Source organism: Chiloscyllium plagiosum, unplaced genomic scaffold, assembly GCF_037043375.1.
Source record: "Chiloscyllium plagiosum isolate Xiang-an unplaced genomic scaffold, Cpla_swu_hap1 HiC_scaffold_44, whole genome shotgun sequence".
NCBI lineage: Eukaryota > Metazoa > Chordata > Chondrichthyes > Orectolobiformes > Hemiscylliidae > Chiloscyllium > Chiloscyllium plagiosum.
The window spans coordinates 60,343,331-60,371,065 of record NW_028270182.1 but is presented as its reverse complement, the minus strand read 5'-3'; positions in this window follow the sequence as shown (position 1 = coordinate 60,371,065).

Sequence of the window (27,735 nt, the reverse complement as noted above, 5' to 3'; positions counted from 1 at the left end):
TCCTGCACCTCTGACAGTTCAGCAATGCCTCAGTACTGTCTGTATGAGAGTGTAGCACTCTCTCTGTACTAACCCTCTGACAGTGCAGCACTCCCCCAGCACTGACCCTCTGACAGTGCAGCACTCTCTCTGTACTTACCCTCTGAATTAGCACTCACTCAGAACTGACTCTCTCACTGTGTAGCGCTCCCTCAGTCGTGACCTTTTGATAGTACATGCTCCCTCAGTGTTGACCCTCTGACAGTGTAGTGCTCGTTCAGTACACACCCTCTGATGGCGCAGTGCTCTCAGAGTACAGAGCCTCAGACAGTGCAGCATTCCCTCTGGACAGAACCTCTGACAGTGTGGCGCTCCCTCAGCACTGACCCTTTGACAGTGCATTACTCCTCAGAAATGGCCCTCTGGTAATGCAGCAGTCCCTCACTACTGACTGTCCGACAGTGCGGTGATCCCTCAGTACTGACGCACTGACAGTGCAGCTCTTTCACAGTGCAGCGATCCTTTAGTTCTGACAGTCTTACAGTGCAGTGCTCCCTCTGTACTAACCCTCTGAGAATGCACCGCTCCCTCAGTACTGTTCATCTGACAGTGCAGCACTGCCTCAGTACTGACCATCTGACAGTGCAGCGCTTCCTCAGTACTGACCCTCTGACAGTGCAGCACTCCCTCAGTACTGACCATCTGACAGTGCAGCGCTTCCTCAGTACTGACCCTCTGACAGTGCAGCACTCCCTCAGTACTGATCATCTGACAGTGCAGCACGTCCTCAGTACTGACCCTCTGACAGTGCAGCGCTTCCACAGTACTGACCCTCTGACTGTGTGGTGCTCCCTCAGTACTGAACCATCTGACAGTGCAGAGCTTCCTCAGTACTGACCCTCTGACAGTGCAGCAATTCCTCAGTACTGACCCTCTCACAGTGCAGCACTCCCTCAGTACTGACCTTCTGACAGTGCAGCATTCCCTCAGTACTGACCATCTTACAGTGCAACACTCCGACAGTACTAACCCTCTGACAGTACAGCACTCCCTCAGTCCTGACCCTGTGACAGTGCAGCACTCCCTCAGTACTGACCCACTTTTTTTCTATTTCTTAAAGTCTTGTGGAAATTTGGAGACATAGGGGTTGCAGATTCTGGGAACGCCTGAGAGAGACAAACAAACCAAACCCTGTCTGAAACTATCTGCAATAGGTTATTCAGAGGCACAGAGTCGCAGAGGTGCACAGCTTGGAAATGGACCCTCCTGTCCAACCCGTCCATACCAACCAGATATTCCCATCTCATTTCATTCCATTTGCTAGCACCTGGCTGATATCCCTCTAAACCCTTCCTATTCACATATTCGTCCTGATGCCTTTTAAATGTCGCAATTATACCAGCCCCCTTCACTTCCTCTGCTTCCACATCTTAGGCAATCTATGATCAATCCAGAGATTCAAATAATGTTCTGGGTCCTGGGCTCCAATCTTGGGGGTGGCTGTGGGTCATCGCAGTGAGAACAGGTTTGGGGATGAACACAGTCCAAGGGGGCAACAGGTTTGCTTTCTCAGGTGTTGAGGGCATGAATGTTCTGAAAATGTGTTGCTCGAAAGCGCAGCAGGTCAGGCAGCATCCAAGGAACAGGAGAATCGACGTTTCGGGTATAAGCCCTTCTTCAGGAATGAGGAAAGTGTGTCCAGCAGGCTAAGATAAAAGGTAGGGAGGCGGGACTTGGGGGAGGGGCGTTGGAATTGCGATTGGTGGAGGGAGGTCAAGGTAAGGGTGATAGGTCGGAGTGAGGTGGGGGCGGAGATGTCAAGAAGAAGATTGCAGGTTAGGAAGGCGGTGCTGAGTTCGAGGGATTTGACTGAGACAAGGTGGGGGGAGGGGAAATGAGGAAACTGGAGAAATCTGAGTTCATCCCTTATGGTTGGAGGCTTCCCAGGCAGAAGATGAGGCGCTCTTCCTCCAACCGTCGTGTTGCCATGGTCTGGCGATGGAGGAGTCCAAGGACCTGCATGTCCTTCGTGGAGTGGGAGGGGGAGTTAAAGTGTTGGGCTATGGGGTGGTTGGGCTGGTTGGTCCGGGTGTCCCAGAGGTGTTCTCTGAAACGTTCCACAAGTAGGCCGCCTGTCTTCCCAATATACAGGAGGCCACATCGGGTGCAGCGGATGCAATAGATGATGTGTGTGGAGGTGCAGGTGAATTTGTGGCGGATATGGAAGTATCCTTGGGGCCTTGGAGGGAAGTAAGGGGGGAGGTGTGGGCGCAAGTTTTGCATTTCTTGCGGTTGCAGGGAAAGGTGCCGGGAGTGGAGGTTGGGTTGGTGGGGGGTGTGGATCTGACGAGGGAGTCACGGAGGGAGTGGTCTTTTCGGAACGCTGATAGGGGAGGGGAGGGAAATATATCCCTGGTGGTGGGGTCCGTTTAGATGTGGCGGAAATGACGGCGGATGATACGTTGTACATGGAGGTTACCCCGTAGCCCAACACTTTAACACCCCCTCCCACTCCACCAAGGACATGCAGGTCCTTGGACTCCTCCATCGCCAGACCATGGCAACACGACGGTTGGAGGAAGAGCGCCTCATCTTCTGCCTGGGAACCCTCCAACCACAAGGGATGAACTCAGATTTCTCCAGTTTCCTCATTTCCTCTCCCCCCACCTTGTCTCAGTCAAATCCCTCGAACTCAGCACCGCCTTCCTAACCTGCAATCTTCTTCTTGACCTCTCCGCCCCCACCCCACTCCGGCCTATCACCCTCACCTTGACCTCCTTCCACCTATCGCATTTTCAACGCCCCTCCCCCAAGTCACTCCTCCCTACCTTTTATCTTAGCCTGCTGGACACGCTTTCCTCATTCCTGAAGAAGGGCCTATGCCCGAAACGTCGATTCTCCTGCTCCTTGGATGCTGCCTGACCTGCTGCGCTTTTCCAGCAACACATTTTCAGCTCTGATCTCCAGCATCTGCAATCCTCACTTTCTCCCCAATATGAATGTTCTGTCGAGGTGCTTTGGGGATAAAGATACTGAGGGCATGGTTTCTAAAGTATTGAGGGAGCACTATCTGTCAGTACAGGGTGAAGATCGTCGAAATGTACAGATGCACTTCATAGAACATAGAACATAGAACAGTACAGCACAGAACAGGCCCTTCAGCCCACGAAGTTGTGCCCACCATTGGTCCTCCTGTAAGGTAAACCTAATGTATGAACCCTCAAATGTCTGTGACCATATGCATGTCCAGCAGTCTCTTAAATATCCCCAATGACCTTGCTTCCACAACTGCTGCTTGCAACGCATTCCGTGCTCTCGCAACTCTCTGTGTAAATAACCCGCCTCTGACATTCCCTCTATACTTTCCTCCAACCACCTTAAAACTATGACCCCTCGTGTTAACAATTTCTGCCCTGGGAAAAAAGTCTCTGGCTATCAACTTTATCTATGCCTCTCATTATCTTGTACACTTCAATTAGGTCCCCTGTCTTCCTTCTTTTTTCCACTAAAAGAAGTCCGAGATCAGTCAACCTCTCTAGATAAGCCCTCCAATACAGTCAGCATCCTGGTAAACGTCTCCAAAGCATCCTCATCTTTCCTACAATAGGGCGACCAGAACTGGACAAAGTATTCCAAGTGCGGTCTAACCAAAGTTTTATAGAACTGCATCAAGATCTCACGACTCTTAAACACAATCCTCCTGTTAATGAAAGCCAAAACAACATATGCTTTCTTAACAACCCTGTCCACTTGGGTAGCCATTTTAAGGGATCTATGTACCTGCACACCAAGATTCCTCTGTTCCTCCACACTGCCAAGAATCCTATCCTTAATCCTGTATTCACCTTTCTAATTCGACCTTCCAAAATGCATCACCTCGCATTTATCCAGGTTGAACTCCATCTGCCACCTCTCAGCCCATCTCTGCATCCTATCAATGTCCCGCTGCAGCCAACAACAGCCCTCTATACTGTCAACGACACCTCCAACCTATGTGTTGTCTGCAAACTTGCTGACCCCTCCTTCAATCCCCTCATCCAAGTCATTAATAAAAATTACAAACAGTAGAGGCCCAAGGACAGATCCCTGTGGAACACCACTCACCACAGACTTCCAGGCAGAATATTTTCCTTCTACTACCACTCGCTGTCTTCTATTGGCCAGCCAATTCTGTATCTAGACAGCTAAGTTCCCCTGTATCCCATTTCTCCTGACCTTCTGAACGAGCCTACCATGGGGAACCTTATCAAATGCCTTACTGAAGTCCACATACACAACATCCACAGCTCGACTCTCATCAACTTGCCTCGTAACATCCTCAAAGAACTCAGTAAGGTTTGTGAGGCATGACCTGCCCCTCACAAAGCCGTGTTGATTGCATTTAATCATGCCATGCTCTTCCAGATGGTCATAAATCCTGTCCCTCAGAATACTTTCTAACTCCTTACAGACGACAGGCGTGAGAGTGCCTGGTCTGTACTTGCCAGGGATTTCCCTATTTCCTTTCTTGAAGAGAGGAATTACATTTGCCTCCCTCCAGTCCTCAGGTACGACTCCAATGGAGAGCGAGGATATCAGGATCTTCGCAAGCAGCGAAGCAATCACATTTCTCACCTTCAAGAGCAGCCGACGACAAATCTGGTCTGGCCCTGGCGACTTGTCAATCTTAATGTTTGTCAAAATGTTCAGCACATCAGCTTCCTCAATCTCTATCTGTTCCAGCATGCTTACCTGCTCCTCAATGGTTTCATTCACTACAAGGTCCTTTTCTTGAGTAAAGACAGAAGCAGAAAACTAATTTAGGGCTTCCCCTACCTCCTCAGACACTACACACAAGTTTCCTATGCTATCCCTGACCGGCCCTACTCTTTCTTTGATCATTGTCTTACTCCTCACATACGTGTAAAATGTCTTTGGATTCTCCCTAATCCTTCCTGTCAAGCCTTTTTCGTGCCCCCTCCTGACTCTCCTCAGGCCATTTTTGAGCTCCTTCCTCGCCTGCCTGTAATCCTCTAGAGCTGAGCAAGAACCTTGCTTCCTCCATCTTACGTAAGCTGCCTTCTTTCTTTTGAAAAGAAGCTCCTCCGCTCTCGTCATCCAAGGTTCCTTTATCTTACCCCTTCTTGCCTGTCTCAGAGGAACACATTTATGCATCACTCGCAACAACTGTTCCTTAAACCGTCTCCACATGTCTCTAGTGGCCTTTCCATGGAACAATTGCTCCCAGTCCATGCTTCCCAACTCACGTCTGATAGTATCATAGTTTCCTTTTCCCCAATTAAATATCCTCCCATTGTGCCTGCTTCTCTCCTTCTCCATAGCTATGTAGAATGTGAGGCAGTTGTGGTCACTATCACCAAAATGCTCTCCCACCGCAAGATCTGACACCTGCCCCGGCTCATTGTCGAGCACCAAAATCAAAATGGCTTCTCCCCTCGTCGGCCGCTTCAATGTGCTGAGTTAGGAAACCCTCATGAACACACCTTACAAAACAGCTCCTTCCAAACCATCTGCTCGAAGGAGATTCCAATCAATATTGGGAAAGTTAAAGTCACCCATTACAACAACCCTATTACATTCACTCTACCAACATCTGCCGACCTATGCCTTCTTCAATCTCCCTGCTGCTGTTGGGGGGCGTCTGGTAAACCCCTAATGAGGTGACTGCTCCCTTACTGTTCCTAATTTCCACCCATACTGACTCAGTAGGCAGACCCTCCTCGACAATGGTAACTTCTATAGCTGTGATAACCTCTCTGATTTCCTTTCTGAATTCATTGCATGTGGTGTCCCTCAAGGGTTGGCCAGCACGGTGGCTCAATTGTGGGCACTGCTGCCTCACAGTATCAGGGACCCAGGTTCGATTCCAGCCTCTGGCGACTGTCTGTGTGGAGTTTGCACATTCTCCCCGTATCTGCGTGGGTTTCCTCCGGGTGCTCCGGTTTCTTCCCACAGTCCAAAGATGTGCAGGTTAGGTGAAATGGCCATGTTAAATTGCCTGTAGTGTTAGGTGCATTAATCACTGTTAAACGTAGGGGAATGGGTCTGGATGGGTTCCTCTTCGGAGGGTCGCTGTGGACTTGTTGGGCCGAAGGGACTGTTTCCACACTGTAGGGAATCTAAGGATCTATCCTTGGTCCCTCCTGTTTCTCACCTACATACTGCCAGGAGGTGACATTGTCTAAAAGCGCAGTGTTGGGTTTCACATGTACACTGACACTGCCCAGCTCTCCCTCCCCATCATCCCTCTCCATTACTCCACTGTTACTCAGTTATCAAACTGCTTACCACGCTCCCACTACTCGAATAGCTGCAATTTTCTCCAATGAAACATTGTAATGGTTAAACCCATTGCCTTCAGTTGCTATTACAAATACCTTTCCCTTACTGCTGAGCCCCTCCCTCCCACTGGGAAATATCTGAGGTAGAACGACACTCTTCACAATATTGCTGTTATATCTGACCCCAAGGTGACCTTCTGATCAGACATCTACACAATCACAAACACCAGGAATTCCAATCTCTAAAATGTTGCTTGTCTCCCCCTCACCCCAGCTCCATTGTTACTGAAACCCCATACCCGTGTCGGTGTTGCCTTAAACTTGACGAATCTGAAACAGAACCCTTGATTCCGTGACTGACCCAGAATCTGCTAGCTTTCTGTGTTTCCTGCACAATTACCCCCCAGTCCCTTTGTGGTGCAGCTTTCTACAAATTCCACCATTTTAAATAGCACTGTTCTTTTATTATCCCCTCCAAAATGACCAACTTCCCATTTTCCCAAATTATACTCCATCGGGCAACTTGTTGCCCCCTTCTCCTGTGCATCGCTCTCCCTTCACAATCCTCTTAGAACTTTACAGTTATGCCTTGTCTGACTGATTCCCATCAAATCTTCTAAACGTTTACTGAGAATCCTGGGCAGTGGGAAGCGTGCAGTGTTGCTCTGTTTTTCGTGAGACTCTATGGGATGACGAGGAGGAGCTTGCTGCCCATTGGTCAGAATGGAGACAACTTGCCCATCACGCTGCATGAGCCTTTCACTCCCCATGTCTTATTGATGAGGCACAGCGGCAGCACGGAAGGAAAGAAAAGGAAGCAAATCCTGCTCTCCGCATCTCACTGACTCTTGGATCATTCTGTCCCATGTGTCAAAGATCTGCCCTGTTCAGTCACATGAAGTCCCAAGGTGGAAACTCATAGAAACCCACATAGATTTACCCCTGAACTAACTGCTGACCTCCACAAGGGGTAATGTGTACAGTCATCCTGGGCCAGGAGGAGGGGATGGTGTGAGTTTCTAACCTGAACTGACAGTGACAGATTTTATAACTTGTATTAGAGGATACTACAGGTGGGCATTCAGATTGTAATCTCAGTAACTGTAACGCCAAACTCTGACAGCATTACTCAGTTCATCAAGACCTGGATATTCACATTGTGCGTGAGTATTGTGTTCCAGCTCAATCCCATTTACTGCATAAAAGTTCTCCTTTAAATCATCCCATTCTCTTAATAGTTCTCCCCACACCATCAATGTGTCCTGCAATCCTTGTATAATGAGCTGATGGGTGTAAGGTTTCTTATTATAACGGGTAACGTTTGTAAACCCCTCTGTCACAGCTCCCCTCCATTTCCTTTGCTACAAGGAGAACAATCTCAGTTTCCCTAACTCCCTGATTCCCAATGTCTGTTTGCCCTCTATAAGGTACACATCAGGATTGTGTTGGAACAGTGTCCACTTGCCTGCATCAGTGCAGCTGCCAGCAATGTTAAAGAACATGAACATCTTCCAGGACAAAGCACTGTGCCTGACTGGTGTCCCATCCACCACCCTCAGCATTCCCTCTCCCCACCCCCGAGGGAGAGTGACATCACTGTGTACGAGGCAAAGTCAGTATTGTCCTTCCAGACCATAGAGCTGCTCTCTCATTAGGGAGAGATGACAGGTGGTGGTTTAACCTGAAGGTTACCCCAGCCCCGGCAAGGGGAGAGGTTGAGAAGGAGAGTCCATCTATTGTAGATCGATATTATTTACCCAATGTATCAGCAACAACTATCTCATACCAATGAATAATGTAAAAGAATATCCAAAACATGCTACCACAATCCCCCATTCCTTGAATCATCCTGGTAAGTCTCCTGTGCCCCCTCTCAGGGGCCCTGCCATCCTTCCCAATGTATGGGCGATCTCTGGTTTGCACAGACCCACCTGCTCTGTGTTCCTGTGGGTGATGTCATCATCAAGCAACAGTTGCACTAAACCTCACTGTCTGGAAGGGTGGGAGACAAGGAATTCCCAACAGCATTTAAGGCATATTTCGGTCCAAACTTGTGATACGTAGACAGATGGTGCGAATGACTGTGTATTGTAAAATGGATCAGGATAGTTTGGTGATAGTTTTCTTTACTGGCACAGACTCAATGGCCCACAGAGCCTTTTTCTGTGCTGTAAACCTCAAGACACTTAATATAGAAATATGACAGGCCACCTTTGAAACCAGGTCAGAAAAATTGATAGTAGAATAGATGGCACATAATTGGTCAATGTGTTTGGGAGGAAAGTGAGATGGAGAGATTTAGGAGGAAATTCTGGAGCTCGATGCAGGAATCTGAAAGAGCCGTCATCAAGTGAGAAATAAAAATGGGGTGTCCTCAAGGCCGAAATCAAAGAAAGGCATATATAGCACAGCTTTGAGAGACTGGAGGGGATTAGAGTTAGGGAGGGGTCTAAGGCTGGAGAGAAATGATTAGAGGTAAGGAAGATGTTCGCCGAGCTCGGAATTTGTGTTGCAGACGTTTCGTCCCCTGTCTGCTGCAGCTGGAACTGACAACCGGAAGCGGCAGATACAAACCACTATAAATGCCGGAGGAAAGATCACAGAAGTGCTTCACAGGAAGCTCCCAAGCACTGAGGATGTCACCGAGACAGGGGAAGAAACGTCTGCAACACAAATTCCCAGCTCGGCGAACAGACCCACAACAACGAACACCCGAGCTACATATCTTCTCCCAAACTTTGAAGATAAGGAAGAGTTGTGAGGATGGGTGAGGTGACAGAGATAGGGAGAGATGTGAAGAGGGAGGAATGCAGAGATAGCAAGAATTAGAGCCGTAATGTTATGTAGCATGGAAACAGACCCTGTGATCCAATCAATCCATGTCAAACATAATTCCAAACTGAGGTAGTCTCACCTGCCTCCCTTTGGTCCACATGTATCCAAACATTTCCTATTAGGTACCTGTCCAAATGAGTTTCTCGTAGAATCACTGTGGTGTGGAAACTGGCCATTTAGGGTCAGAGTCATTGAGATGTACAACATGGAAACAGACCCTTCCGTCCAACCCATCCATTCTGACCGGATATCCCAAGCGAATCTAGTCCCACCCGCCAGCACCCAGCCCATATCTCTCCAAACCCCTTCCTATTCATATATCCATCCAAATGCCTTTTAAATGTTGCAATTGTACCTGCCTCTACCACTTCCTCTGGCAGCTCATTCCATGCACGCACCACCCTCTGCATTAAAAAGTTGCCACTTTGGTCTTTTTTATATCTTTTCCCTGTCACCCTAAACCTATGCCCTTTAGTTCTGGACTAGTTTCTGGAAGACTGGTGCCCTTATTGGAGAAAGGTCGTAAGGAAAAGCCAGTGAACTATTGACTGGTGAACCTGAAGTCAGTAGAAGGCAAGTTGTTGGAAGAGCTTATAAGGGGCAGGATGTACATGTAATTGGAAAGACAAGAATGATTAGGGATAGTCAGCATGGCTTTGTGCATGGAAATCACTTACTTGGATTTCAGAAAGGCATTCAGCAAGGGTCCACAGAACAGACGGGTTAGCAAGTTCATCACCATAGAATACAAGGAGATGGGGAGATTTGGATGCAAAATTGGCTGGAAGGTCATAGAGTCATAGAGATATACAGCACAGAAACAGACCCTTTGGTCCAACCAATCCATGCTGACCAGGTATCCCAACCCATTCTAGTCCCACCTGCCAGAACCTGGCCCATATCCCTCTAAACCCTTCCAATTCATGTTCCCACCGACAGAGTAACCTCAATTATGTGAACGAGTTGGGTGGGCTCGAATTCATTCGGACAATCATTGATTCGGTGAATCGATTAAATGCCTTTCCTCTGGGGCTCGGAGTTTTCAAAGTCTGCTCCCCATTCAGGAGACTTCAGCAGCACACAGCACGAATGCCCACCCACACACGGCCCCCAGCCTGACCCCTACCGCCGTGCAACACTGCTCCCAGCCTGACCCTCACTGCCGCCCGCACACCACCCCGAGCCTGACCCTCACCGTCGTCCAACACCGCTCCCAGCCTGACCTACATGGGAATCCACACACCACTCCCAGCCAGACCCTCACCACTGTCCACACACCGCCTCCAGCCTGGCCCTCACTGCCGTCCACACAGCACTCCCAGCCTGACCCTCACTGCCGCCCGCACACCACCCCGAGCCTGACCCTCACCGTCGTCCAGCACCGCTCCCAGCCTGACCTACATGGGAATCCACACACCACTCCCAGCCAGACCCTCACCACTGTCCACACACCGCCTCCAGCCTGGCCCTCACTGCCGTCCACACAGCACTCCCAGCCTGACCCTTACCGCTGCCCACACACCGCCACCAGCCTAACCCTCACCGCCGGTCAATGCCACCCCCAGTCTGACCATCATCGCCTCCAACCTGACCATCACCGCCCCCAGACTGACTCCCTCCACCGTCCACACACTGCATCCAGCCTGACCCTCACCGCCGTCCAACGCCACCCCCAGTCTGACCATCACCGTCCCCAGCCCGACCCCCTCCGTCGTCCACACACTGCCCCCAGCCTGACCCCCTCCACCGTGCACACAACACCCCCACCCTGAACCTCACTGCTGACCCACACCGCCACCAGCCTGACCCTCACCGCCGTCCAACGCCACCCCCAGTCTGACCATCACCGCCGCCAGCCTGACCCCCTATGCCATCGACACACCGCCCCCAGCCTGACCCTCATTCCTGTCCAACGCCACCCCGAGTCTGACCAACACCGCCCCCAGCCTGAACCACTCTGCCGTCCACACACCACCTGCAGCATTACCCTCACCGCCGTCCACACACCACGCTCAGCCTAATCCTCACCACCCCGAAACACCGCGCCCAGCCTGACCCTCACTGCAGTCCACACACCTCCCCAGCCTGACCCTCACTGCCACCCACATAATGAGCCAGCCTGACCCTCACCATTGTCCACCCACTGACCCCAGCCTGAACCTCACCGCTGTCCACACACCGCCCACTGGCTGAACCTCACCGCTGTCCACATACCGCCCCCAACCTGACCCTCACCATGGTCCAAGACCGCCCCCAGCCTGACCCTCACCGCCGTCAAACAGCGCTCCAGCCTGACCCACAATTCCACCTACACTCCGCCCCCAGCCTGACCCTCACCGCCGTCAACACACCGCCCCAACCCTGACCCTCACCGCTGTCCAACACTGCCCAAAGCATGACACTCGTTGCCATCCAACAGCGCCCCCGGCTTGATGCTCACCACCATCCACACACCGCCCCAAGCCTGACCCTCACCGCCGTCCACAAACCGCCCCAATCCTGACACTCATTGCTGTCCAACACCACCCCCAGCCTGACCCTCGCCGCCATACACACACCGCCACAAGCCTGACCCTCACCACCGTCCACACACCGCCCCAAACCTGACACTCATTGCCGTCTGCACACCGTCCCCAGCCTGACCCTTGCCGCCGTCTGCACACCGCCCAAGCCTGACACTCATTGCTGTCTACTGACTGTCTCCAGCTTGACCCTTGCCACCGTCCACACGCCACCCCAAACCTGACCCTCACCGCTGTCCAACACTGCCCCAAGCCTGACCCGCACTGCCGTCTACACACCGCCTCAAGCCTGACCCTCACTGCCGTCCAACACTGCCCCAAGACTGACATTCATTGCCGTCCAACACTGCCCCAACCTGACTCTCACCGCCGTCCACACACCGCCCCCAAGCCTGACACTCATTGCCGTCCAACACCGCCCTAAGCTTGACCCTCACCTATGTCTACACACCGCCCCAAACCTGACACTCACTGACCCAAAACACCGCCGTCCATCCTGACCCTCACTGCCGTCCATTCACTGCCCCCAGCCTGACCCTCACTGCCATCCACCCACCGTCCCTAGCCTGACCCTCACCACCGTCCACACACTACTCCCAGGCTGACCCTCACCAACGTCCAACACCGTCCGCTATGCGACCCTCATCGACGTCCAATACTGCACCCTCCATGACCCTCATTGATGTCCAACACTGCCCCCAGGCAGACTCTCACCACTGTCGACACACCGCCCCCAGCATGACCTTCACCGCCTTTCAACGTTGCCCCCAGCCTGACCCTCACCACAGTCCACACACCGCCACAAGCCTGACACTCCACGTTGTCCACACACCACACCAAGACTGACCCTCACTGCTGTCCGCACACCACCACCAACCTGACCCCCACCGCTGACCACTCACCGCCCCCAGTCTGACTCTCACCGCCATTCAACACCTCCCCCAGTCTGAACATCATCGCTCCCAGCATGACCCCCTCCGTTGTCCACACACCTCCACCCAAAACCCCCAGGTGAACCTCACCGCCGTCCAACGCCACCCCCAGTCTGACCATCACCGCCCACCAGTCTGACCCCCTCCGCCGTCAACACACTGCCCCCAGCCTGACCCCCTCCGCCATCTTCACACTGCCCCCAGCCTGACCCACACCGCTGTCAAAAGCCACCCCCAGTCTGACCGTCACCGCTCCCAGCCTGACCCCCTCCGCCGTCCACAAACGGCCCCCACCCAGAACCTCACTTCCGTCCCCACACCACACCCAGCCTAACCCTCACCACCCCGAAACACCGCCACCAGCCTGACCCTCACTGCCGTCCACACACCTCCCCCGCCTGACTCGCACTGCCACCCACATACCGAGCCAGCCTGACCCTCACCGCCATCCAATCACCGCCCCCAGCCTGAACCTCACTGCTGTACACACCGCCCTCAGCCTGATCCTCACCATCGTCCAACACTGCCCCCAGCCAGACCTCACCGCTGTCAAACGCCACCCCAGCCTGACCCACAATGCCACCTGCACACCGCCCCCACCCTGACCCTGACCTTTGTCCAAACACCGCCCCCAGCCTGACCTTCACTGCCATCCAATCACCGCCCCCAGCATGAACCTCACGACTGTCCACACACCGCCCCCAGCCTGAACCTCACCATCGTCCAACACTGCCCCCAGCCTGACCCTCACCGCCGTCAAACACTGCCCCAGCCTGACCCACAATGTCACCTGCACACCACCCCCAGCCTGAACCTCAGTGCTGTACACACTGCCCGCAGCCTGACCCTCACCATCGTCCAACACTGCCCCCAGCCAGACCTCACCGCTGTCAAACGCCACCCCAGCCTGACCCACAATGCCACCTGCACACCGCCCCCACCCTGACCCTGGCCGCTGTCCAAACACCGCCCCCAGACTGACCCTCACTGCCATCCAATCACCGCCCCCAGCATGAACCTCACGACTGTCCACAAACCGCCCCCAACCTGAACCTCACCATCGTCCAACACTGCCCCCAGCCTGACCCTCACCGCCTTCAAACACCGCCCAGCCTGATCCACAATGCCAACTGCACACCGTCCCAAGCCTGACCATCACTGCTGCCCCAAGCATGACACTCGTTGCTGTCCAACACCGCCCCCAGCTTGACGCTCGACGCCATCCACACACCGACCCAAGCCAGACCCTTACCACCGTCCACAAACCGCCCCAATCCTGACACTCATTCCCATCCAACACCGCCGCAAGCCTGACACTCATTGTCATCTACACACCGTCCCCAGCCTGACCCTTACCGCCGTCTCCACACTGCCCCAAGCTTGACCCTCACTGCTGTCCCATACCAACCCAAGCCTGACACTCATTGACGTCCAGCACCGCATCAAGCCTGACCCTCGCCGCCATACACACACCGCCCCAAGCCTGACACTCATTGCCGTCTACACACTGCCCCCAGCTTGACCCTTGCCGCCGTCCACTCATCACCCCAAACCTGACAATCATCGCCGTCTACACGCCGCCCCTAGCCTGACACTCATTGCTGTCTACACACTGCCCCCAGCTTGACCCTCACCGCTGTCCAACACCACCCCCAGACTGACCCTCACCACTGTCAACACACCCCCAGGCTGTCCTTCACTTCCGTCAAACACCGCCCCAGCCTGACCCACAATGCCACCCGCACACAACACCCACACCCTGACCCTCTCTGCCATCCACACACCTCCCCAAACCTGACACTCATTGCCGTCCAACACCGCCCCCAGCTTGAACCTCACTGCCGTCCACAAATCGCACCAAGCCTGACCCTCACTGCCGTCCACACACCGCCCCAAGGCTGACCCTCACCGCCATCCACACACCGCCCCAAGCCTGACCCCTTCCGCTGTCCACACACTGGCCCCAGCCTGACCCCCTCTGCCATCCACACACCGCCCCAAGCCTGACAATCACTGACCCAAAATACCGCCCCCAGTCTGACACTCACCACCGTCCATACACTACTCCCAGCCTGACCCTCACCAACGTCCAACACCGCCCCCTATGTGACCCTCATCGACGTCCAACACTGCACCAGGCAGACTCTCACCGCTGTCGACACACCGCCCCCACCATGACCATCACTGCTGTCAACACACTGCCCCCAGCATGACCTTCACCGCCGTTCAACATTGCCCCCAGCCTGACACTCACCACAGTCCGCACACCGCACCCAGTCTGACCCTCACCGCCGTCCACACACTGCCCCAAGCCTGACCCCTTCCGCTGTCCACACACTGCCTCCAGCCTGACCCGCTCTGCCATCCACACACCGCCCCAAACCTGACACTCACTGACCCAAAAAAACGCCCCCAGCCTAACCCTCACTGACGTCCACTCGCTGTCCCCAGCCTGACCCTCACGGCCATCCACACACTGCCCCCAGCCTGACCCTCTCTACCATTCACACACCGCCCCAAACCTGACACTCGCTGACGCAAAACACCGCCCCCCCCTGGCCATCACCGCTGTCGACACACCGCCCCCAGCCTGACCATCACCGTTGTTGACACACCGCCCCCAGCCTGACCCTCCCCACAGTCCGCACACGGCACCCAGCACCCAGCCTGACCCTCACCGCCGTCCACACACTGCCCCAAGTTGACCCCTTCCGCTGTCCACACACTGCCCCCAGCCTGATCCTCTCTGCCATTCACACACCGCCCCAAACCTGACACTCACTGACCCAAAAAAACGCCCCCAGCCTGACCCTCACTGCCGTCCAATCGCTGCCCCCAACCTGACCCTCACGGCCATGCACACACCGCCCCAAGACTGATGCTCATTGCTGTCTGCACACTGTCCCAAGCCTGACACTCCTTGCTGTCTGCACACTGTCCCCAGCTTGACCCTCACCGCCGTCTACACACCGCCCCATGCCTGACACTCATTGCTGTCTACACACTGCCCCCAGCCTGAACCTCACCGCTTCCAACACTGCCCCCACCCTGACCCTCACCGACGTCTACACACTGTTCCAAGCCTGACACTCATTGCCATCCGACACCATCCCCAGCTTGACCCTTGCCGCCATCCACACACCACCCCAAACCTGACACTCATCGCCGTCTACTCACCGCCCCTAGCCTTACCCTCACCGCTGTCCAACACCACCCCCAGATTGACCTTCACCTCCGTCCAACACGCCCCCAGGCAGTCCTTCACCTCTGTCAAACACCGATCCAGCCTGACCCACAATGCTACCCGCACACCGCCCCCAGCCTGACCCTCACTGCGGTCTACACACCAGCCCAAGCCTGACCCTCACCGCTGTCCAACACCACCCCAAGCCTGACCCTTACCGCCGTCTACACACCGCCCCAAACCTGACCCTCACTGCCGTCCAACACTGCCCCAAGCTTGACATTCATTGCCGTCCAACACTGCCCCCAACCTGACCCTCACCGCCGTCAACACACCGCCCCCAAGCCTGACATTCATTGCCGTCAACACTGTCCCCAGATTGACCCTCGCGCCGTACACACACGCTGTCCCAAGCCTGACCCTCACCACCATCCACCCACCGCCCCCAGCCGAACCCTCACCACCGTCCACACACCGCTCCCAGCCTGACTATCACCGCCATTCAACGCCACCCCAGTCTGAGCATCATCGGCTCCAGCCTGACCATCACCATCCCCAGTCTGACCCCTTCCGCCATCCACACACTGCATCCAGCCTGACCCCACTGCCATCCACACACGGCCCCCACCCAGAACCTCACTTCCGTCCCCACACCGCCCCCAGCCTGACCCTCACCGCCGTCCACACACCACCCCCAGTCTAACCATCACCGATCCCAGCCTGACCCCGTCTGCCGTCCACAAACTGTCCCCAGCCTGACCCTCACCTCCGTCCACACACCAGCCCCAGCCTAACCCTCACCACCCGCGAAACACCGCCCCCAGCCTGACCCTCACTGCCGTCCACACACCTCCCCAGCCTGACCCTCACTGCCACCCACACACCGAGCCAGCCTGAACCTCACCGACGTCCACCCACTGCCCTCAGCCTGAACCTCACCGCTGTCCACACACCGCCCCAAGCCTGACCCTCCCCGCCGTCAAACACCGCCCCCAGCCTGACCCACAAAGCCACCTGCACACCGCCCCCAGCCTGAACCTCACCACTGTCAACACACCGTCCCCAGCCTGACGCTCACCGCTGTCCAACACTGCCCCCTAACTGACCCTGAACCTCCATCCAACACGCCCCCAGGCTGTCCCTCACCTCTGTGAAACACCGCCCCAGCCTGACACTCAATGCCACCCGCACACCGCCCCCAGCCTGACCCTCACCGCCGTCTCCACACTGCCCCAAGCCTGACCCTCACTGCTGTCCATCACCGCTCCAAGCCTGACACTCATTGCCGTTGAACACCGCCCCAAGCCTGACCCTCACCGCCATCCACACACTGCCCCACGCCTGACACTCATTGCTGTCCGACACCGCCCCCAGCTTGACCCTTGCCGCCGTCCATACACCACCCCAAACACTGACACTCACCGCCGTCTACACACTGCCCCTAGCCTGACCCTCACCTCCGTCCAACATCACCCCCAGACTGACCCTCACCTCCGTCCAACACGCGCCAGGCTGTCCTTCACTTCCAACAAACACGCCCCAAGCCTGATCCTCACGGCCGTCCACACACCACCCCCAGCCTGACCCCCACCACTGTTTAAAATCGCATCCAGCCTGTCCCTCAGTGTCATCCACACACCGTCCTAATCCTGTCCCCCTTCCCTTTGCACACACTGTCCCCAGCCAGACCCCCTCTGCCATCCACACAACACCCACACCCTGACCCTCTCTGCCTTCCACACACCGCCCCAAACCTGACACTCACTGACCCAAAACACCGCCCCAAGCCTGACCCTCACTGCCGTCCACTCACCGCCCCCAGCCTGACCCTCACTGCCGTCCACTTAATGCCCCCAGCCTGACCCTCACTGCCACCTACACACCGCCCCCAGCCTGACCCTCACCGCCATCCACCCACCGCCCCCAGCCTGACCCTCACTGCCGTCCACACACCGCCCCCAGCTTGACCTTCACTGCCGTCCACACACCGCCCCCAGCCTGACCTTCATTGCCGTCCACTCACTGCCCCCAGCCTGACCCTCACTGCCACCTACACACCGCCTCCAGCCTGACCCTCGCCGCCAACCACCCACCCCCCCCCCAGCCTGACCCTCACTGCCGTCCAATCGCTGCCCCCAACCTGACCCTCACGGCCATGCACACACCGCCCCAAGACTGATGCTCATTGCTGTCTGCACACTGTCCCAAGCCTGACACTCCTTGCTGTCTGCACACTGTCCCCAGCTTGACCCTCACCGCCGTCTACACACCGCCCCATGCCTGACACTCATTGCTGTCTACACACTGCCCCCAGCCTGAACCTCACCGCTTCCAACACTGCCCCCACCCTGACCCTCACCGACGTCTACACACTGTTCCAAGCCTGACACTCATTGCCATCCGACACCATCCCCAGCTTGACCCTTGCCGCCATCCACACACCACCCCAAACCTGACACTCATCGCCGTCTACTCACCGCCCCTAGCCTTACCCTCACCGCTGTCCAACACCACCCCCAGATTGACCTTCACCTCCGTCCAACACGCCCCCAGGCAGTCCTTCACCTCTGTCAAACACCGATCCAGCCTGACCCACAATGCTACCCGCACACCGCCCCCAGCCTGACCCTCACTGCGGTCTACACACCAGCCCAAGCCTGACCCTCACCGCTGTCCAACACCACCCCAAGCCTGACCCTTACCGCCGTCTACACACCGCCCCAAACCTGACCCTCACTGCCGTCCAACACTGCCCCAAGCTTGACATTCATTGCCGTCCAACACTGCCCCCAACCTGACCCTCACCGCCGTCAACACACCGCCCCCAAGCCTGACATTCATTGCCGTCAACACTGTCCCCAGATTGACCCTCGCGCCGTACACACACGCTGTCCCAAGCCTGACCCTCACCACCATCCACCCACCGCCCCCAGCCGAACCCTCACCACCGTCCACACACCGCTCCCAGCCTGACTATCACCGCCATTCAACGCCACCCCAGTCTGAGCATCATCGGCTCCAGCCTGACCATCACCATCCCCAGTCTGACCCCTTCCGCCATCCACACACTGCATCCAGCCTGACCCCACTGCCATCCACACACGGCCCCCACCCAGAACCTCACTTCCGTCCCCACACCGCCCCCAGCCTGACCCTCACCGCCGTCCACACACCACCCCCAGTCTAACCATCACCGATCCCAGCCTGACCCCGTCTGCCGTCCACAAACTGTCCCCAGCCTGACCCTCACCTCCGTCCACACACCAGCCCCAGCCTAACCCTCACCACCCGCGAAACACCGCCCCCAGCCTGACCCTCACTGCCGTCCACACACCTCCCCAGCCTGACCCTCACTGCCACCCACACACCGAGCCAGCCTGAACCTCACCGACGTCCACCCACTGCCCCCACCCTGAACCTCACCGCTGTCCACCCACCGCCCTCAGCCTGAACCTCACCGCTGTCCACACACCGCCCCAAGCCTGACCCTCCCCGCCGTCAAACACCGCCCCCAGCCTGACCCACAAAGCCACCTGCACACCGCCCCCAGCCTGAACCTCACCACTGTCAACACACCGTCCCCAGCCTGACGCTCACCGCTGTCCAACACTGCCCCCTAACTGACCCTGAACCTCCATCCAACACGCCCCCAGGCTGTCCCTCACCTCTGTGAAACACCGCCCCAGCCTGACACTCAATGCCACCCGCACACCGCCCCCAGCCTGACCCTCACCGCCGTCTCCACACTGCCCCAAGCCTGACCCTCACTGCTGTCCATCACCGCTCCAAGCCTGACACTCATTGCCGTTGAACACCGCCCCAAGCCTGACCCTCACCGCCATCCACACACTGCCCCACGCCTGACACTCATTGCTGTCCGACACCGCCCCCAGCTTGACCCTTGCCGCCGTCCATACACCACCCCAAACACTGACACTCACCGCCGTCTACACACTGCCCCTAGCCTGACCCTCACCTCCGTCCAACATCACCCCCAGACTGACCCTCACCTCCGTCCAACACGCGCCAGGCTGTCCTTCACTTCCAACAAACACGCCCCAAGCCTGATCCTCACGGCCGTCCACACACCACCCCCAGCCTGACCCCCACCACTGTTTAAAATCGCATCCAGCCTGTCCCTCAGTGTCATCCACACACCGTCCTAATCCTGTCCCCCTTCCCTTTGCACACACTGTCCCCAGCCAGACCCCCTCTGCCATCCACACAACACCCACACCCTGACCCTCTCTGCCTTCCACACACCGCCCCAAACCTGACACTCACTGACCCAAAACACCGCCCCAAGCCTGACCCTCACTGCCGTCCACTCACCGCCCCCAGCCTGACCCTCACTGCCGTCCACTTAATGCCCCCAGCCTGACCCTCACTGCCACCTACACACCGCCCCCAGCCTGACCCTCACCGCCATCCACCCACCGCCCCCAGCCTGACCCTCACTGCCGTCCACTCACCGCCCCCAGCCTGACCCTCACTGCCGTCCACTTAATGCCCCCAGCCTGACCCTCACTGCCACCTACACACCGCCCCCAGCCTGACCCTCACCGCCATCCACCCACCGCCCCCAGCCTGACCCTCACTGCCGTCCACACACCGCCCCCAGCCTGACCTTCATTGCCGTCCACTCACTGCCCCCAGCCTGACCCTCACTGCCACCTACACACCGCCTCCAGCCTGACCCTCGCCGCCAACCACCCACCCCCCCCCAGCCTGACCCTCACCAACGTCCAACACAGCCCCCTATGTGACCCTCATCGACGTCCAACACTGCACCCTGCATGACCCTCATTGATGTCCAACACTGCCCCCAGGCTGACCATCACTGCTGTCGACACACCGCCCCCAGCCTGACCATCACCGCTGTCGACACACCGCCTCCAGCCTGACCCTCACCGCTGTCGACACACCGCCCCCAGCCTGACAATCACCGCTGTCAACACACCACCCCCAGCATGACCTTCACCGCCGTTCAACATTGCCCCCAGTCTGACCCTCACCACAGTTCACACACCGCCCCAAAACTGACACTCAACGTTGTCCACACACCGCACCAAGACTGACCTTCATTGCTGTCCGCACACCGCCTCCAGCCTAACCCTCAACAGCTTCCAACACTGACCCCAGCCTGATCCTCACCGCTGTTCACACAGCGCCCCAAGCCTGACCCTCTTTGCCATCTATGCACTGCCCCCAGCCTGACACTCACCTCTGTCCAACCCCACCCCAGCCTAACCCTCACCACTGCCCAAACACTGTCCTCAGCCTGAACCTCACCGCCCTCCACACACCAGCCTCAGCCTGACCCTCACCACTGTCCAACACCGTCCGCAGACTGACCCTCACCTCCATCCATCACCACCCCCAGTCTGACCCTCACTGCTGTCCATACATGGGCCCCAGCCTGACCCTCACCTCTGTCCAACACCGCACCCAGCTTGAGTCATACTGCCACCCGCACACCGCCCACAGCCTGACACTCACCGCCATCTATACACCACCCCCAGTCTGACTCGCATCTCAGTCCACGCAATGCCCCCAGCCTGACTCTCGCCGCCGTCTGCACACCACCCCAAACCAGTCCCTCACCGCTGTCCACACACCATACCCAACCTGACCATCATCACCGTCCAACACCGCGCAAAGCCTGACACTCATTGCCGTCTACACACTGTCTTTAGCCTGACCCTCACCACCATCCACGCACCGCCCCCAGTCTGTCCCTCAGCACTGTCCACACACCGCCCCAAGAATGACCCTCACCGCTGTCCACACAACGCTCCCTGCCTAACCCACACCACTGACCACACACCGCCCCCGTCTGACCCATACCACCATTCAACACTGCACCCAGCCCAACACTCACTGCCGTCCACTCACCGCCCCCACACTGACATCCACCACCTTCCAACACTGCCCCGAGCTTGACCCTCAACGCCCCCAGCCTGACCCTCACCGCCATTCACACCCCATCCCCAGCCAGACTCTCACCTCCATCCACCCACCGTCCCCAGCCTGACCCACACCGACATCCATACACCGCTCCCAGCCTGACCACCACCACCGTCCACGGACCACCCCCAGCCTGACCCTCACCGCCGCCCACACCCCACCACCAGCCTGATAATCACCACCATCCAAACACGGACCCCAGCCTGACCCTCACCTCAGTATAACCCCGCCCCCAGCCTGATCCTCACTAACGTACACACACTGCCCAAAGCATGTCCCTCACCGTCGTCCACACACGCCCCCAAACCTGAACTTCACCGCCGTCTACATACCGCCCCCAGCCTGACCCTCACCAGAGGACTGGAGGGAGGCAAATGTAATTCCTCTCTTCAAGAAAGGAATTAGGGAAATTCCCTGCAAATACAGACCAGTCAGACTTACGTCTGTCGTCTGTAACGAGTTAGAAAGGATTCTGAGGCATCGGAGTTATGACCATCTGGAAGAGCATGGCTTGATTAAAGGCAGTCAGCACGGCTTTGTGAGGGTCAGGTCATGCCTCACAAATCTTATTGAATTCTTTGAGGATGTTACTAGGCAGGTTGATGAGGGACGAGCGATGGATGTTGTGTATCCTGACTTCAGTAAGGCATTTGATAAGGTTCCCCGTGGTAGGCTCGTTCAGAAGGTCAGAAGGAATGGGATAAAGGGGAATTTAGCTGTCTCGATACAGAATTAGCTGGTCAACAGAAGACAGCGAGTGTTATTGGAAGGAAAGTATTCTCCCTGGAGGTCAGTGGTGAGTGGTGTTCCACAGGGCTCTGCTCTTGTGCCTCTACTCTTTGTAATTTGTATTAATGACTTGGATGAGGAGATTGAAGGATGGGTTAGCAAGTTTGCAGATGACACAAAGGTTGGAGGTGTCGTTGACAGTATAGAGGGCTGTTGTTGGCTGCAGCGGGACGTTGACAGGATGCAGAGATGGGCTGAGAGGTGGCGGATGGAGTTCAACCTGGATAAATGCGAAGTGATGCATTTTGGAAGGCCAAATTTGAAAGTTGAGTACAGGATTAAAGACAGGATTCTTGGCAGTGTGGAGGAACAGAGGGATCTTGGGATGCAGGTAGAAAGATCCCTTAAAATTTCCACCTAAGTGGCAGTATTGTTAAGAAAGCATATGGTGTTTTGGCTTTCATTAACAGGGGGATTGAATTTAAGAGCCATGAGATCTTGTTGCAGCTCTATAAAACTTTGCTTAGACCGCACTTGGAATATTGTGACCAGTTCTGGTCGCCCTATTATAAGAAAGATGTGGATGCTTTGGAGAGGGTTCAGAGGAGGTTTACCAGGTTGCTGCCTGGACTGGAGGGCTAATCTAAGGAAGAGAGGTTGACTGAGCTCGGACTTTGTTCATTGGAAAAAAGAAGGAAGAGAGGGGACCTAATTGAGGTGTACAAGATAACGAGAGGCATAGATAGAGTGGATAGCCAGAGACTTTTTCCCAGGGCAGAAATTGTTGACACTAGGGGTCATAGTTTTAAGCTGTTTGGAGGAAAGTATAGAGGGGATGTCAGAGGCGGGTTCCTAACGCAGAGAGTTGTGAGAGCATGGAATGCGCTGCCAGCAGCAGTTGTGGAAGCAAGATCATGGGGGATATTTAAGAGACTGCTGGAAATGCATATGGTCACAGACATTTGAGGGTTCGTACATTAGGTTTAACTTACATGAGGATCAATGTCAGCACAACATCGTGGGCTGAAGGGCCTGTTCTGTGCTGTACTGTTCTATGTACTATGTTCTATGTTCTATGTTCTATGAAGTGTATCTGTACCTTTCGACCATCTGCACCCGGTACTGACAGATAGTGCTCCCTCAATACCTTAGAAACCATCCCCTCAGTATGTTTATCCCCAAAGCACCTCGACCGAACATTCATGCCCTCAACACCTCAGAAAGCAAACCTGTTGCCCCCTTGGACCGTGTTCATCCCCAAACCTGTTCTCACTGTGATGACCCACAGCCACTCCCAAGATTGGAGCCCAGGGCCCAGAACATTATTTGAGTCTCTGGATTGATCATAGATTCCCTGAGATGTGGAAGCAGGCCAAACGGCCTATCAGGTTCACACTGACCCTCAGCAGAGCATCCCAGTCCCCCTCTATCCCCGGATCCCTTCATTTCCTCTGGCTAACCCACCCAGCCTGCACATCTTTGGACAGTGGGTGGGAACTGGAGCACCCGGAGGCTGACACGGGGAGAACGTGCCAACTCCACACAGACAGTCGCCCAAGGCTGGAATCGAACCCGGGTGGGGTGAGGCAACACTGAGCCCCCGTGACAATCCCACCATCTCCTCCCCGTTGATGACCGTTTGATGTTTGTACCCGGGGAGTATCGAACTTGTCTAGCATTTATTTAAGAAAGATTAGGGAAAAGGGCAATGCCTCCACAAGCTCAAGATGCTTGGTCCCCCTCGAAAAAATATTTATATCAATATCAAAAAGAGACTTTATTCACAAAACTAATTTAACGTACAAACATAGTCACTAAAGTTCGGTTCTGTACAGTCTTTATAACAAGGATTTGCCATGACATATATACTCCCCTTGGCTGATTAACTGAAATGTTAGCTCTGAGCTGTTCCTTCTGAATTAACATCACAAAGTTGCATTGAGAAGGATGTTTGTGAAGTGCCTGTGTTCTGTATCTGTTCTCCCATGTACCCCGCCCTCCGAATACAATACCTTACAAAGCCTTAAACCTGTTTGTCAACTTGCAGCAGAAGCAGCCTCAGGGCATTGAACACAGACTGAATGACTCAGTGACGCTTGGAACAGGTCAAATTCTCAAGCAAACATATGGTGGGGAAATTCAGCAGAATTCAGCAGGTAGCAACGGTGAAGAGAGAGAGGAACAATTCGCATTTCAAATGACCCTTCCTCAAAACGGTCTGTTCTGAAGGAACTTTCCCGCAGAAATCACTGGAATGAAAGGTGAACTGTCTCTCTGTCTCTTTCTCCCTCCCCCTTCAGAGATGCTGCCGGACATGCTGAGTTTCTTCAGCAATCTCTGTATTGATGTTTCAGGTCTCCAGCGCGTCCGTACAGATTGATTTTAGTGTTGAATTCTCAAGCTTGCTCCATTATAGGGATTGAATACCTCTGCTACAAAGGGGGGTCAGTTACCTCAGCTAACAGGTTCGTGATTCCAACACTGTTGGCTCAATCTCTATCATGTCTGAAATTACCATGAAGCTTCTCAACCTTGCCCCTCACCTGAGGTGTGTGACCCACCAGGCCTCTCTCTCTGACAAGACAGCAGCTCTCGGGTCCTCCTGGTCTATAATAACTTCCTAACTTTAAAAAGGCACTCCAGTAAGAGAGCTCTTTACATGGTTCAGGTCAAAATCCTGGATCTCTCTCCCTAACATCACTGTGGGACACCCAAGGACTGCAGCAGGAGAGTACAGCTCACCCCCACCTTCCAGGCAACTATTAGAGGGGGTGTTGATCACACAAAAGCCATATGTGAAAATACGTTTTATAACAGGGTCACGGTGGATGGTCACGAACTCTGTTTCTTTACCTCTGTTCAAATCAGCATAATGAAGAAGCAAAGGGTGGGTTGAAAATGACAATGATAGCCTTTCGTAGGTTGGTGTTTATTAGAGTTTGTATCGACAGCATGAATTTTTAAGCACATATTCAAGGGCAGGCAGGTAGCTGCCAGAGGAAGTGATGGGGCTGGTAAAATTGTGACATTTAAAAGGCATCAGTATGAGTACATGAATGGGAAGGGTTTAGAGGCATATCAGTCAAGTGCTAGCTAAAGAAATGAAATGAGATGAGAATATCTGGTTGGTATGGACGAGTTGGACAGGAGGGACTGTTTCCAAGCTGTGCATCTCTGTGACTCTGTGCCTCTGAATAGTCTATTGCAGAGAGTTTCAGACAGGGTTTGGTTTGTGTGTCTCTCTCATGCTGCCTCAGAACCTGCAAACCCTATAGCTCCAAATTTACACAAGACTCTATGAAATAGAAAAAAAGAGGGTCAGTACTGAGAGAGTGCTGCACTGTCAGATAGTCAACACTGAGGGTGTGCTGCACTTTCAGAGGGTCAGTACTGAGGGAGTGCTGCACTGTCATAGGGTCAGTACTGAGGGAGTGCTGCACTGTCAGAAAGTCATTACTGAGGGAGTGCTGCACTGCCAGAGGGTCAGTACTGAGGGAGTGCTGCACTGTCAGAAAGTCATTACTGAGGGAGTGCCAAACTGTCAGACGGTCAGTGCTGAGGGATTGCTATACTGTCAGAGGGTCAGTACTGAGGGTGTGCTGCACTGTCAAAGGGTCAGTACTGAAGGAGTGCAGCACTCTCAGAGGGTCAGTGCTGAGGGAGTGCTGCACTGTAAGAGGGTCAGTATTGAGGGAGTGCGGTACTGCCAGAGGGCCTGTACGGAGGGAGTGCTGCACTGTCAGAAAGTCATTACTGAGGGAGTGCTGCACTGCCAGAGGGTCTGTACGGAGGGAGTGCTGCACTGTCAGAGGGTCAGGACTGAGGGAGTGCTGCACTTTCAGAGAGTCATAACTGAGGGAGTGCAGCACTGTCAGAGGGTTAGTGCTGAGGGAGTGCTGCGCTGTCAGAGGGTCAGTACGGAGGGAGTGCTGCACTGTCAGAAAGTCATAACTGAGGGAGTGCCGCACTGTCAGACGGTCAGTGCTGAGGGATTGCTATACTGTCAGAGGGTCAGTACTGAGGGTGTGCTGCACTGTCAAAGGGTCAGTGCTGAGGGATTGCTATACTGTCAGAGGGTCAGTGCTGAGGGAGTGCTGCACTGTAAGAGGGTCAATATTGAGGGAGTGCGGTACTGCCAGAGGGTCTGTACGGAGGGAGTGCTGCACTGTCAGAGGGTCAGGACTGAGGGAGTGCTGCACTTTCAGAGAGTCATAACTGAGGAAGTGCAGCACTGTCAGAGGGTTAGTGCTGAGGGAGTGCTGCGCTGTCAGAGGGTCAGTACTGAGGGAGTGCTGCACTGTCAGAGGGTCAGTACTGAGGGATTGCCGCACTGTCTGAGTGTCAGTGCTGAGGGAGTGCTGCATTGTCAGAGGGTCAGTACTGAGGGAGTGCTGTACTGTCAGAGGGTCAGTACTGAGGGTGTGCTGCACTGTCAGAGCGTTTGTACAGAGGGAGTGCTGCACTGTCAGAGGGTCAGTGCTGAGGGAGTGCTGCACAGTCAGAGGGTCATTATTGAGGGAGTGCAGCACTGCCAGAGGGTCTGTACGGAGGGAGTGCTGCACTGTCAGAGGGTCAGTACTGAGGGAGTGCTGCACTTTCAGAGGGTCAGTGCTGTGGGAGTTCTGCACTGTCAGAGGGTCACTGCTGAGGGAGTGCTGCACTGTCAGAGGGTCATACTGAGGGAGTGCTGCACTGTCAAAGGGTCAGTACTGAGGGAGTGCTGCACAGTCGGAGGGTCAACACTGAGAGAGTGCTGCACTGTCAGAGGGTCAGTACTGAGGGAGTGCTGCACTGTCAGAGGGTCAGTACTGAGGGAGTGCTGCACAGTCAGAGGGTCAACACTGAGGGAGTGCTGCACTGTCAGAGGGTCAGTACTGAGGGAGTGCTCTCCCTCCACACTGTCCTCTGACAATGTTGCACTCCCTCCACACTGACCCTCTGACAATGCTGCACACACTCCACACTGATCCTCTGACAATGCTGCATTACCTCCACACTGAAACTCTGATAGTGATCCAATCCCTCAGTACTGACTCTCTGACTGTGAGGAAGTGGCCCTATACCGACCTCCGACATTGTGGCCCAATCTCAGCACAAATTCTCTGACATTACAGCACTCCATCATAACTGACATTCTGACAGTGTAGCACTCCCTCAGTACTGACCCTCTGCCTCGGTCCTGCAACTCTGACAGTCCAGCAGTGCCTCAGTACTATCTATTTGGCAGTGCAGCACTCTCTCTGTACTGACCCTCTGACAGTACAGCACTCCCTCAGTACTGACGATCTGACAGTGCAGCACTCCCT